General features: G+C 30.7%; 1 protein-coding gene across 6 annotated transcripts in view; it reads left to right on the forward strand.

Moving 5' to 3' along the window:
* Positions 1–14,309, forward strand: part of LOC145268179 (polypeptide N-acetylgalactosaminyltransferase 10-like) — a gene marked incomplete at its 3' end in the record, with an annotated part of 187,057 nt that overhangs the window by 71,024 nt on the left and 101,724 nt on the right. The window contains 1 exon segment of one of the 6 annotated variants that reach the window (XM_080123400.1): positions 2,977–3,123. 6 annotated transcript variants of the gene reach the window in all.

Here is a 14,309-nt window from a genome sequence, read left to right on the forward strand (position 1 = left end):
ATTATTCAGACTACCGTCTCATCTTGCATGTTATTTTCACATTGCGGTTGATACCTTTCACCTTCAAGTGTATCTTATCAAACTCAAAATTTTTTCTGTAAAACATGCGAATTTGCATGGAATTTCAAACGGTACCCTTTATTTAATTTATGGGAGTAACATGTTCTTGTTCCATCAGCCCTGACTTGGTAGAAGTCCTGAGTAATTAATAATTGTATTCTGAGTGTCACTAACACTGAGTACTGAATATTCTATGTGCAGAAGAGTGGCACTTACAACTGAATTTTATCAAATACTTTATCCACTATGTCATGGGTCCATGCAGATTCCTAAGTTCAACAGAAAGATTTGAGTTTGACAAGATACACCCAAAAAAGAAGGTATATAATTTACCAAAGAAATCAAAACAAAATACTTTTTCTTTCTTTTTTTTTTTGTAAAGACTGATTTTTGCCTTGACTCAATTTTATTCCTTTTTTTCTTTCTTGCTTTATCTTTTTTCTCTTTTCCTATTTTTTACTGGTGCTATAAGATCAGGCTGGCTGAAAATAATGGCTTCCTGACCTAAAATGCACCAAGCATTGATATTTTTTTTTCCTTTTCCTTTGCAAAATTCCATGTTCTACAACATCAAAAGCAATTTTCCTCTAGCACCAAATCAAACACCACAAATAAATATTTTGAAGATACAAAGAACTTGAAACATAGAATTTTTTTTGAAAATTACTGGATTTGACATTAAATATCTTGAAAAGGGATTCATATACTGTAAATTTAAAGCTTAAGCTTAAGAGGTCTTAAGTTGGAATTAAGTCATGCTTGATTTGTGTCGAATGAAAATTTTATCAGGAATGTGAGTGACCAATGGCTCAAAAAATCTAATTAGGATAAATTTCCTCCCCTACATCATCAATTTTCTAACTGCGCCACCCTTTCTCTTTTAGCATAGTATGATCGCCGATTTCTGGTCCTATGTATGTTTGTGTATATTTATTTACCTTTTCTGCTTGATGAAGTGCACTCTGGCCTACAAAAAATGCCTAAATAGCTTCCTCAGTATTCTCTGGTAGTGACACTTTAGGTAATTAGCAATAAACTAATCCCCTTCTCAGAGAAGGTAAAGCCTGGGAAAGGTGGACCTCCTGGGACTGAGCAGATCCCTACATTATCTGATGCCAACAACACCACTGATCATAGAAAATGCATCCTCAAATGGTATGTATGTATGCCTGAATGCTTTTTTAGTATGTATGTCTTAATGTTTTTTGTGTATTACAGGCATACATACATATACAAAAAACATTACGGTATGCATACATACGTGTACGTAATGTTTTTTGTGTACATATGTATGCCATAATGCTTTTTTTGCATATATGTATGTCGTAATAGTTTTGTGTATGTATGTATGTATCCTTCAGGGCGAATGAACTCTTTTTCTGGGTCAACGGCCAACTAGCACCGTGTATATTTGTGTGTGTATATGTGTATTGGGGTGGAGAGGGCTCCCGTAAGCCGTGGTGAAGGCAACTTTTCTAGGAGAAGCAAATCTCTGGTTTAAAAAACCATAAAGCGGAAGACCATTACCCGCATTAAGCTGGTCTGCAGTTTAATTTGTTGCTGGCTATCTTGCTCTTGCTTGTTGCTGGATCTCAACATTTTGAACCGAGAGAGAGACTTAGCTGTCATACAAAGCTAAGACTCTGTAACATCATCTGTGTATGGATACTCCCTCAGGCATTTGGGCTCATGGATTTTAAATGTCTGAGGGAGTGGCACTCGTCTGACAAGACGTTGCAATCATCATCATCATGTATGTATACCATGTGTTTTTGTGTGTGTACGTATGTATGTATACTGTAATGTGTTTTTGTGTATGTATGTATGTATACTGTAATGTGTGTATGTATGTATACTGTAATGTGTGTATGCATGTATGTATGCCGTAATGTGTTTTTGTGTATGTATGTATACTATAATGTGTATATGTATGCATGTATGCCGTAATGTGTTTTTGTGTATGTATGTAAACTATAATGTGTATATGTATGTATGTCTGCCGTAATGTGTTTTTGTGTATGTATGTAGGTGTGATGGTTGATCTATCTGTTGACCTAATGTTACTTTTCTCCTTTTCTTGTATGTTATAATCATATATGTGAAGGATCAAAATGTCAAACATTTAATAGTCTTTCTTTTAACATACTTGTTGACATTAACGGCATTTAACTGTTTGAAAGGTTATTGCAAATACTTATTCTCTCCATTTTAACCTTTTTTATTATCTGTGTATTAGTTTACCAGCAAGAGCACAAGGGCACAGCTCATAGGGTTTGAATGCCGATGGAGCTGATGTGACAATTCCACTAATACCCTTTGGAAATAATTGTAAAGTTGTGTTAATGATTGGGTTTATAATTGGCTGCCATTTTTGACTCTTTTACAATCTCTACTTTTATTTAATATCTCAACTACATTTGATGTGACTAAAATAGGAATTTATTTAATTTTTTTCTATAATACACAAATTTTTCCTTAAGGATCAAAGTGAGGTATATTTTTTGTCTTATGTCTAAAGATGAGAAATCCTTTAAGAATGGGGTAATTTTTGTCTTGATCCAAAGCACTCCCTTTTCAAGAACAGACATTGTTTGCCTTTGCCATTGTTGGGAGGCAAGTAAATAAGGACTGAAAATGCTGGCTGGCTTCACCTACTTGCTTTTGCTTCGAAATTTAATTCATACTTGCTACTTGAAATCGATTAAACGAAACTGATCAGTAAAAGAAGAAAAAAAAATGCAACTAATATTGCTACCTTAACTTTTATTTCTCTATGATTCCTCTCCCTCCCTTAAACATACATCACTTTCAATCGAATAAACAGAAAATTCATTAGTTAAACATGTGTACAACACATTCTGTAAAAAATGACAAATGTTTCATTTTATGTATAAATCAATCGCACATTGGATAACATTGGGTATTTGATCAGCAGCAGCAGCCAGCGACAGCTTAAAAATTGAATTTTAAATTGTTGGCCACTTCTACATTACTTCTTGTTTTCACCTTCTCTGTTCCTTTCATTCAATCTTCTATTCATACTGCAAATCAGTCTGGACACACGTACGTTAACTTTTATTATATAGATGTTAAATGTGTGTATCTATTTTTCTCTCATGTATAAATGACTATAAACATATATACCTATCATATTTTTTTAAAATAAATATTAATTATTCTTAAGCTACAGGTGCACGTACTTCAAACTTCCATTCTTATCAGTGTAGAAAATTGAGAATTACTTCAGTTACAAAGTCATCTTTAACTCTATAGGCTTGTATTCAACCTCCAGGCCATCAGTAATTATTACAGAAAGTAAGGGAATTATTCTATTAATACCAACAGTTTTTTCTAAAATAGACATTGAATGTCTTTTTAGGCTTTAGAGTTTGTGAATGACTCTCTTACAATCTCCATTTGAATTTAGTATCTCAATCATGATTCATGTGAATAAGATATGAATTTATCTATTTCTTTCTATCATATACATTATTACCTTTGGATTAGGATTAAAATGTAGTAGGCTTTTTCCTATGCCATGAGAAATCTTTCACAACTGAAACAATTTTAATTTTTGTCCAGAACTGAAGCTGATTTTTTTTTTTTTTTTTTTCAAATTGAAAGCTGACCTCGTATCTAGATTTTTGTTTAAACAATTAAATATAAACGATGTGTATTTTATTTTGTTTTTATCTTGGGTGATGCATATTTTTGGTTTGTTTAATACTTCAATAACAAAATGACCGTTCTTTCTTAATCAAATTGTATATAATCAGACATGTTTTTAATTAGAAGGTTCAATCAATTTATCCAACTTACAATTTTAACTATTTTCTATCTTGACTTGAGAAGGGTTTGTTTTTTGCCCAAAATAATTGAAAATGTGACAGAGGTTGTTACTTTGTATGTGTGTGTAATAGGGTATCAACTTATTTTTATTAAAATTTTCTTTATGGCTGCATTTAGTGGGAATATGTAGGTATGCCTATATATATATGTATGTATGTAATGACGTTTCTGAATTTTTGAGATGAGGATTGGTTATTCATATTATTTGGATTCATCGGACTACTGTTCTCATCTTGAGTGTGATTTTCACAATGTCTCAACTGATGTAACCTCCGAGCTTCTTCAAGTGTATCTTATCGACCTTGGAAATGTTTCTGTTGAACTCGGGGGAATTTGGACGAAATTTCGAGGGGAACTCTTTATTTACTTCCTGGGGGTAGCATGCTCTTGGTCCGTCAGCCATGACTGGATGGAGGTCCTAAGTAATTCGCAATTGTATTTTTCGGAGAATCACTTTTAACAATTGATTTTTCCAAGTACTCTAGCCACTGCACCATGGGTTAGGGTTGCAGACAAATTTACAAGTTCGACAAGATACACCTGAAGAAGGTCGGAGATTACATTGACCGAAACATTGTGAAAATCACACTCAAGATGAGAACAGTAGTCTGATGAATCCAAATATCACATATGTATTTGACTTGCAGATACTTTCAATTCAATTGTTTAGCTAACATTCTTCATCCTCAATGAAAGCTTATAACAGGTTACATACATTAGCATGTTTCATTCCCAGTTTTTACCACCATGCAGTTCAGTAAACCTGTCATCATTCCTGGTGAAGAATGCAGGGCATTCAAAATGTTCAATAACAAAAACAAATACATCAGTTCAAATATAATTCTAATTCTATGATGCAACGTACACAAAATATATATATATATATATATATGATGGCAGCAACTCGTTCTCAAGTATTGTCATTACTTAATATATCTCTGGCTCGAATGAAACAAACATGAGCGCAACTAACAGCACGTGCCAGACGTCACTTCTATGAACTTTCTATAGTCCTGCACATTCACTGATGACTGGGTGCAAGCTGTGGTGCCCCGAACACCTACTAGGCCAGACCCTATATAAAATCAATAGTAGGTTCTCTACAGTGCAATGTATTATGGACTAAGTGTAAGGATAAATATGAAGCTTCCCCCTGATGCACAAAGATGGGTTCCCAAATAGATATCAATCGATTTGATTGAAAAATGGGCGTTTTCACCGATTTCAATGACAATAAAATATGGGAGTGTGAAACAGTCATTGATCCTTATTAAATCCCGGGCAACATCAAGTTTTCCTGCTAGTATAATATATATCTATATATATACAAATGTAATTCTTGGTTCGTTCGCAATTAATAGTCTAAAAACCCACTGGACGGATGGCTTCCACATTTTGGTATAATATGTTTACTATATCCATGTGTGTTTTTATATATTTCTTTTTAAGTATAACATTATACTTAATTTTTCTATGATAAATAGGTGGTTTTCTTTGTACTGATAGGCCATTTTTTTTATTTAGGGACAATTATTTATTACCGCTTCCTGTCACGTGACCAGTGTTTCCAATTTAGCGGTTTTCCTGCTAGATCTGGAGATTTCGTTTGCAATCTAGCGGGGAATTCTAGAAAATCTGGAGATATTTCGCACCCACACACCTGCAATTTTCAATTAAAAAATAAAGAAAAGCGCTTGAAAATACTTTAAAACATAAAATAAACTCATTCATGTAAGTAAAAAAAAGTAGCATTTATTGCCTTTGGTGACAATTATTTATTGATTATTTGTTTTGTTTTTCACCTTTTTTTCGGCTAACCATTCTTAAATCTCGGTATAAAATGGATTTTTCCAAGTACATTTTAGGTGGGGGGGGGCATTCCAACCTCCGAAGTTTAGTTTAAAATACGATCTAAGCAACCCTGCTTAATTTAGAAGTATTTAGTCGAAAATTGTAAAAAGCAAGAAACAACAGCAAAAAAAAATTTTTTAAAACTCGTACCAATACAGTAGAATTTAATTATCTACCAACCTAAATACTTTTAACATGCTAAAACAAAGTTTTTTTGTTTTTTTTATTTTTCTAATTTCAAAATATGTGATGTTTAATTTGCAGTATATTTCAATTTAACTTTTATTATAAAAAGTTTGAGTTTATGATTTGTTTCCTGCAAAAAAAAAAAAATACCCTCTCTGAAAAAACAGGTAAAACTAGCTGATAAAATATGTAAGCCTTCTGGGGAGCTAACCGCTTCAATATAATTCCAGAAACATATAGTGAGAAAACACGGAACATTTTATATATTGAATATACTATATTTATAATTTTTTTATGGTAGGAAGTTAAAATAGGGAGTTTTTTTTTAGGGGGGGGTTTTAACGATTTTTGAAAATTTCAGACGATAAAAGTTAAAAATCTAGCGATTTTCTGGAGATTTCTTTCTCCTGATCTCGCGGGTTTTTTTTTAAATCCCAGTTGCCAACACTGCATCACTAAAAAACACTACAGGCTTAATGTAAACAGAATGTGTTTACAATATCGGTAAATTTTCAATGGGTTTAATCACATGATTATTGATAATGTAACCATGTGATTGAAATTTAATTTTGTGGTCGCTTTCCTATCAAATATTCATCGAAATGAAATGAATGCCGACGCTCAAAGTGTATAAACATTTTGACCCCTCCCTTTACTAAAAATTCACCAAAAATCAGGAAATTAACGAATTTTAATGAAAATTGCAGTATTTATCAAATAATGATCGCAGAATATAATGAACTAATTATTTTTACTTATCTCTTTGTGAAAATGTTTTATTTTATTTAAACAAAAAATACCTTTACTAAAGTTATGGTTTTCAGTAGTAAATAAAAAACGCAAGCATTTATTTTTGCTTTTTTTTTATATAAATAAAGCATCGTAATTTGTAACAATAAAACATAATTTTTACAGTAACATTACGAAAAAAGCCCCTAAAGTCCGTATTAATGAATTCAATATAACTCGAAGAAAAATGAATTCTCACATACTATTCAGGAAATTAAAGATTCAATTAGATTCCTATTTCAGTCACCTAAATTATTTAGGGTGAAATGAGTTTAGGAATTTATAGCCAAACCTAAATATTTATTTATTTTTTTTTTTTTTGCTTAAAATAAATAGCATTAATACAGTAAGTTAGGTAAAATTTTCATAGAATGCTCTGCTTTACAGTTGTTGTAAAAATGGAATGGAAATTTGAATTTCGTTCCCTTTTAAATTCGGTACATTTTTACATTACATCCAACTCATCGTTCATTCAACACGTCAACTTTTATAGCTTTTCGGGTATGCTGGCAAGGTTACGGGTGTCTATTCCGAAAGCCATTCTTAACATGGGTAGATTGGTAGGTGTGTCAGAAATTTTGTGAAAAATTAGTGAATAATTCCACCCCGTCTTTCCAAGTTTATTACTCCTCGAAAAATGTAACTCAAGCTCTAATTTTTCTTTTCAATTAAAGGAGCAAGGACCAAAGTTTCATTAAAAAAAAAAAAAACAAACAACGTGTTTTTTTAAAAAAAGGTTTTAAAATTTCTAAAAAACACTACCTTTTTTTGTTTTAAATTTGAGTATATTATTTATTGACCTTTTCGCTTCAATTTGTGATATATAACACTTTGGTGAGTAAATTATTTACTTTTTAATAGACATTTCAAAATGGGAGGCGTGAATTATTCGACCCCCTGTCTTTCCAAGCTTATAACTACTCGAAAAATGTAATTCAAGCCCTAATTTTTTTTTCAATTAAAGGAGCAAGAACCAAGGTTTCATAAAAAAAAAACAAAAGAAAAAACAAACAACGTGGTTTAAAAAAAAAGTTTTAAACTTCGAACTTTACAGGTGAATTTCTAAAAAACACTACTTTTTTTGTTTTAAATTTGAATATATTATTTATTGACCTTTTCTCTTCAATTTGTGATATATAAAACTTTGGTGAGTGAATTATTAACTTTTTAATAGACACTTGAAAATGGGAGGCGGCATGAATTAAAAAAAACGTTTATCTAAAATATTATATTTGGTTTATTGGAAAGAGCATAAAATTTCACATTGATCCTGAAAATATCGTAAAAATAGAATCAATAGAAAAATTTTGATAGATTTTTAAAGTTTAAAAATTGAAAAATATTGAGTTCATAAAATTCATTACTTTTTTTTTAAAAATAAAAAATATATTTCTATTACTTTTAAAACAACTTTAATAGTTTATTTTTGGAAGTATAATCCATAAAGAAAATAAACAACCGACTTTTAAAAGAGAAATTACGAGTTTTTTATATTTTATTCACAGTTTCGTGATAGGGGTGTAAAAAATTCCTACAAAAATTCTGATACATCTACTAGATTGGAGTGTTTATTCATTGTAAACGTACCCGACAACCTATAAATGTCGACATTTCCAATGTGAATGGTAAGCTGGACTTATGTAAAAAATAACAAAAAGATATACCAAACTGACTTTTTCGTTTAAAAATGGAATTATTTCCCTTTCTTATTAACTTTTTTTTTTTATAAATATTTTTTGTTTTATATACATAAAGTACAATTGTTGAATGTTACTGTTTTGATTATATTCATTTGGGGGGTACAATGAAAAAATTCAGAAAGATTAAAACGAAGCGAAATTTAAGTTTCCGTTCCATTTTTACAACAACCGTAAAACCGCATACTCAGAAGTTTTATCGTAATTTATAAGCATAATGTTGAAACACTAAATCAACATTTTATTTATTTTTTTACATAATTAATGATGGAAGTATTTTTCTGTTTATTTTCTGAACATCTGTTAAAAAAAAATAATTTGTACATTCTCTTGAAAAAAAAGAATCAAACTTTTCTCTACTTTCACATAACTATTTACAGTGTTCATGTAAAGCATTCATCTGTTCTTTTTATAATAAAAATTCCGTTTTCAAAGAAAAACGTTTACTGCCAAATTTCTTAAAAAAAAAAGTGAAAATTTTCCTGAAAAAAAAAATTTCACCTAACAATTTATGGTAAAAAATTAAATTTTTTTTTTTTTTGGGGGGGGGGGGATAACAACTTTTATTGATTAAAAAAATTGCAAAAAATAATAAAAGTAAATAAACGAACAAAATGCAATTTTTCTTGAGGAATGTGCTCCATTTTAACAAACTGACCCACAGCAATGCCTGGCCGGGTACAGCTAGTGTATATATATATATATATATATATATATATATATATATATGAACCAAATTATTGCATAATTTTGCTAACCTAGGAAGCTTATATTATGACAAATAAAGATGTATTACACTGACCCTCAAAGGAGGAGATAATAACTGCGACTTATATCATGATGAACGCTTCCTCCTACCAAAAAGTAGGAGTTAATACTTGAGAAGATGATGTCATAATAGAAAAGATAGTACACTACGCCCCCCCCCTCAAACGAAGATAATCATGCAAGGATGTTATTATGAGGAATCAGCATATGCTATGTATGTTGACCTGCCAAAAAGTGGTAATACTTGGGAGGATTCCTCCATAAAAAGAGAAGGTAATGTCTTTGAGTATGGCATCATAACATCAGAACTTTTAGTACAATACCCCCTCCAAAATAAAGGAGGCAATACTTAGGAGGATCTCTCATTAAAGGAAAAACTAATGCCTGTGAATATGGTATCATAGCAGAACAGATAACTTACACATGCCCTTCTCCAATGGAGGATGTAATGATTGGAAGGATTATCTCTACTACCTTAAAAATGATCTAATTTTTGGAAGGCCATTTTTATAATAAAGCGGATGCGACACTACCTACCTGCAATGGAAACTAATACAATAATAGGTTAAATAATTTTTTTTTAATTATTTTTAAATATCTAGCCATAAAAACGATCTGTTTTGATAATGTAGTTAAGTGCAAAACACTTTATATCTCACCTCTCCGTCTAATGATTTCCTAGTACCCCCCCCACTGATAACCTTTAATACACTTGGCTGTCCCTTTTTTCTTTTTTATTTCCTTTGTTCTTTCCTTTTTTTCTTGCCCTTTTAATGTCTGCAGTATATGTCACATGACCCCTTCTCCCCCTTTCTTTAATTTCATATTATTTTATTTTAAGTAAATTGAACTGTTTTTTTTTTTTTTTTTTTTTTTTTTTTTTCATTTGAGGACTGCTTTTGTTAAGTTGCCTGATAAGGACTTCTGATTTTAACCAACCATTTCTTAAAAGCATTGGCATGTTCTGTGTCGTTTATATATATGGTAAACCAAATAGAACAGTTTTGCACCACTTTTATGCCCTTTTACAAAGATCAAAATTAAGATATAATGATAATAAATCTTATATCTAGAATCCTTTTTCCAATTTTGAGCAAAATCCATTACATTTGTGGATGTAATTCAATGTAAACTTGAAAATATTTGAATTTTCGAATACGAGGTTGTCCATATTTTCAAATACGAGGTTGTCCACATTGTACTCGCCCTTTTAAAATCACTTTAAAACACTTGACAGAAATTAAACATTTATTAATTGATATCTAATATCTATTGTTAAAACTTCACAAAAATCGTAGGGAACTAATTTTTCACAAAGGGCTTTCACCATTTGTTGCCTCCTTTGTATTAAACTAATTAAAACTAAACATAGTTTACGTTACCTACCCTTATGCCTTGAAGCTTTGTTCTAGAATCGATAATGATCAGTAAATTAGTTTAGAAGAGATTTCTATAGATATAAATATATAAAACTGTTTAAATTTACAAAAAAAAAAAAAAAGTGCCTAAATAACTCACCATGTTGTTGACAATATATATTCCTAAATTCTGAATGATCCATTCATTAGTTTAGATTCACCGGTACATAGAAATATACAAACATGCTAAACTTTATACACACATAAAAATAATTATCTTTGTATCCTATTCATATACACATTTCATCCTTTTTTAAGAATCATCAGTGTGGAGGGTTATTGTTCTATCGGTTTCACAAGTCGAACTGCAGAATAAAGTTACTTTTAACTTTTCAATCTGAATTCTACTATACAATCAACCCATTGACCATAGGGAAAAGGGGAAAAAATAACAACTATTTATCTCAATACAAGATGGATGGAACTTTGCATTATGCATATATATATATATATATATATATATATATATATATATATATATTTATATAATGTTGTAATCACATAATTACAGAATTAACTTATTTTCAGTTATTTTAATCTTTGTAAATTTTTTTTTAAATAACGAATGTTCCATAAATATCCTTAACATTTTTGATTCTTGGCAAAAACAAATGAAGAAAAAGCTAAAGAGGAAGGAAATGAGTGCATTTGTGAAGTCATTAAGAGGCGAATATAAAAGAATAAAATAAAAACGAAACAGAACGTTTACAATTTACATTCTCTCCAGTAATTAAAATAATAATGATAATAGCGGTAATAATCTTAGATAAATAAAGATTTTATCTGTTCATCTGTTTCTCAGTTTTTTAGAAAATAGTAAATACATTACGCAATTTCAGAGAGCTCAACTACTTTTAGAAAAAAAAAAATATTGTGTTAATCTATATATAAAAAAGTGAAAATGTGTGTATGTATGTTTGTATGTGTGTTTGTGTGTCCGCTAAAAACTTTTGACAGGCATGACGAAAATTCACAAACTCAGTATCATATTGAAGCCCCATGCTTCGCACAAAAAATATCGAAAAAGTGGCCAAAAACGTTCGTTTTTTTCCCCAAAAAATCGATAATTTTCGACAGTGGGGGGGTCAACAACAACGGTCCTCTCGTGACGACAACCGGTTCTACGCATGTGTCAGATGACGTCATGACCTAATTTAGTTTAAATAGTTGAAGAACTGACTAAATTTCATGTATGTCGCGTTAGCTCAGTTGGATAGCGCGTTGGTTCGGTATCTAAATGTTTTGGGTTCGAATCGTGGTGTGAGATGTGTTTTTTTTTTTTTTTTCGATTTTTTAAATTTAGATATTGAAGCAGTGTTATTTAAGCCATTTTTCACGTAACGTTTGTTTTTGTTTCTTGTTTTTTTTTTTACTTCACTTATCCACCCCCCGACCACACACCCAAAAACATCCGGGTACCCACCGATTTTTTTAAATTTTAATATCGAAACAGGCTTATTTAAGCCATTTTTCACGTGTTCGTTTTTCTGTTTTCTTTTTTTTTTTTTTTTTTTCGATTTTTACATTTAACATCGTTCGTTTGCCTTACGTTAGTTGTTTTTGTGTTTTTTTTTCGATGTTTTGATTACCAAGCTTAAGTTTTAACATTCGTTTTTATGTTCTCTTTTTTTACTTCATTTATAACAAACAAACCTGGTCATTGACATCATTTGCTGAATAGCTATTGCTTACGTCGTTGTCATTGTCATAACGCTCTATGACTTCTGTGCGCGCACCTGTCAATTTGGTTCTTACTTAAATAAATTCAAACATCTTTCAGTAACTCATTCTGGCTGGCCGAACGGTTCATGTTTTTTTCACATTTTATTTTCTAACTTCGCCTCAGGGCTTCGGGTTTGATCCTACAACCCCACCCCACCCCCCAGTTTCTTTTTTATTTAACAGCACACACACCCCCAAACACCCGGGCAACGCCGGGTACCCCCGCTAGTAAATAATAAATCCCCCCAAAATAAACTGGGTGTCATGATCGGAAACCAAAACCTAAAAATCTTCAATCTGATGTTTTACCAACCCGGCTATTTTAGACGTTCTTATAGATTTTAAATCATTAAATAGTTTTGCCATGGTGGCATAGATCTGTAATTTACATCTTTAAATTTATTATATTCAAACATACACGATAATAAAAATAAATCAGCGGGTAAACAATATCAATAGCATTGGAAATTGTTTTGATGGTCAAAACCAGTTTATTTTGCTTTAACTAAGTATTGTATGTAGTTCCTTCACAATTATATAATTCTCTCCGCCTAGCAAAAATGTGACGGTAGGGGAGCATATATTGTTTAGTGTTCTTTAAAAAAATAATTTGAAAATATGCTTCAATGTTTGAGGTACAAGTTTTTTATGGTGTAATTGTAGCAGCTATCATGCTTATCCACAAGTTAAAAGAGTGAGGATTGTCGCATGTCATTCGTTGAAGATTGAATTCAAACGAACCAACTCAATTTTTTCTCTTTTCGCTTGCTGAACACATGACTTAGTCCCAAAGAGTCATACCAACTTTACACTCAGAGGAAAGTTTCTACTTTATATTTTAACTAGCAAAAGTACCTGTCATTGACTGGGTTCAAAAACAGCTTACAGAAAATGGACTGATTTATGAAAGTATGATAGGTTATGAAAAGGAAGGGTTGTAAAATTAATAAAGATGGTAATTCATGTTTTCAATTATTAATACAAGTGTAAGATGGCTTATTTGTTTACAAGGAAACCGAAACACATTTTTATGATAATAAGTTTTTAAAATTACAGATGAAGTAGACTCTGTTACCTGAAGGTAGCTATGAATATCCAAATTTCATGTTAGGATGATGATGATGATATGTCTAATAATACTTTTGAATCTCCACTATTATATAAACGTCACTGTGTGTGTATGTGAGAGAGAGAGAGAGAGAGTTCCTTTTTCATAGGCTTAGCCATTTTGGAACCTATCTTTTGCAAATTTCACACAATGATAATTTATGTCTGTCAGTGTCCTTAAATAGGTTTTGTACAGAAATTCATCCTATAAGTATAGAAAATGGAAAAAATCCGATCTTAAAAATAGCTTTTCTCTCTTATAGATAAAAATGAATAATTTTTACAAGGGAATATTTTACGTTACACTGGTAAGGGAGATATAGCTTAGTGGTACAGCATTCAAGCCTGGGTGTATCTCATCATTTCATTTTATTTTTTCTTATTAATGAGTTCAGTTTACGATAAAAGGTATCATTTAAAGTTGCCACAAATCATTTTTTCATTTGCATATTTTAAAAGTAAACATTAAACAGAAGTGACTTTTCCAGGGCATTCATCATCAAGTCCAAATATCAGCTGATGTGATATTGTAAACAAATACAGACAGAATTTGATGAACGACATTATCGTTTTTATTTTTTCTATTTTTCTTGCAAATTAGTCCATTGAGCAAATTATTTCTCGTAATGGTGTAAGCTGAAGAAGATCACACTGATTAAAATCTTATAAGAATAGCAAGATGAGAAGAGGCCCAAATAATTCCAATTAAAAAATTATAAAGCTTAAATTTTTAAAAATTGTTCACATTTTTTGTCTAGTTTAAATAATTCCAATTAAAAAAATTATAAAGCTTGAATTTTTAAAAATTGTTCACATTTTTTTCTCTAGTTTAAATAATTCCAATTAAAAAAATTATAAAGCT

The sequence above is a fragment of the Euprymna scolopes genome, chromosome 43, assembly GCF_053919585.1.
Source record: "Euprymna scolopes isolate OS-2025 chromosome 43, ASM5391958v1, whole genome shotgun sequence".
NCBI lineage: Eukaryota > Metazoa > Mollusca > Cephalopoda > Sepiida > Sepiolidae > Euprymna > Euprymna scolopes.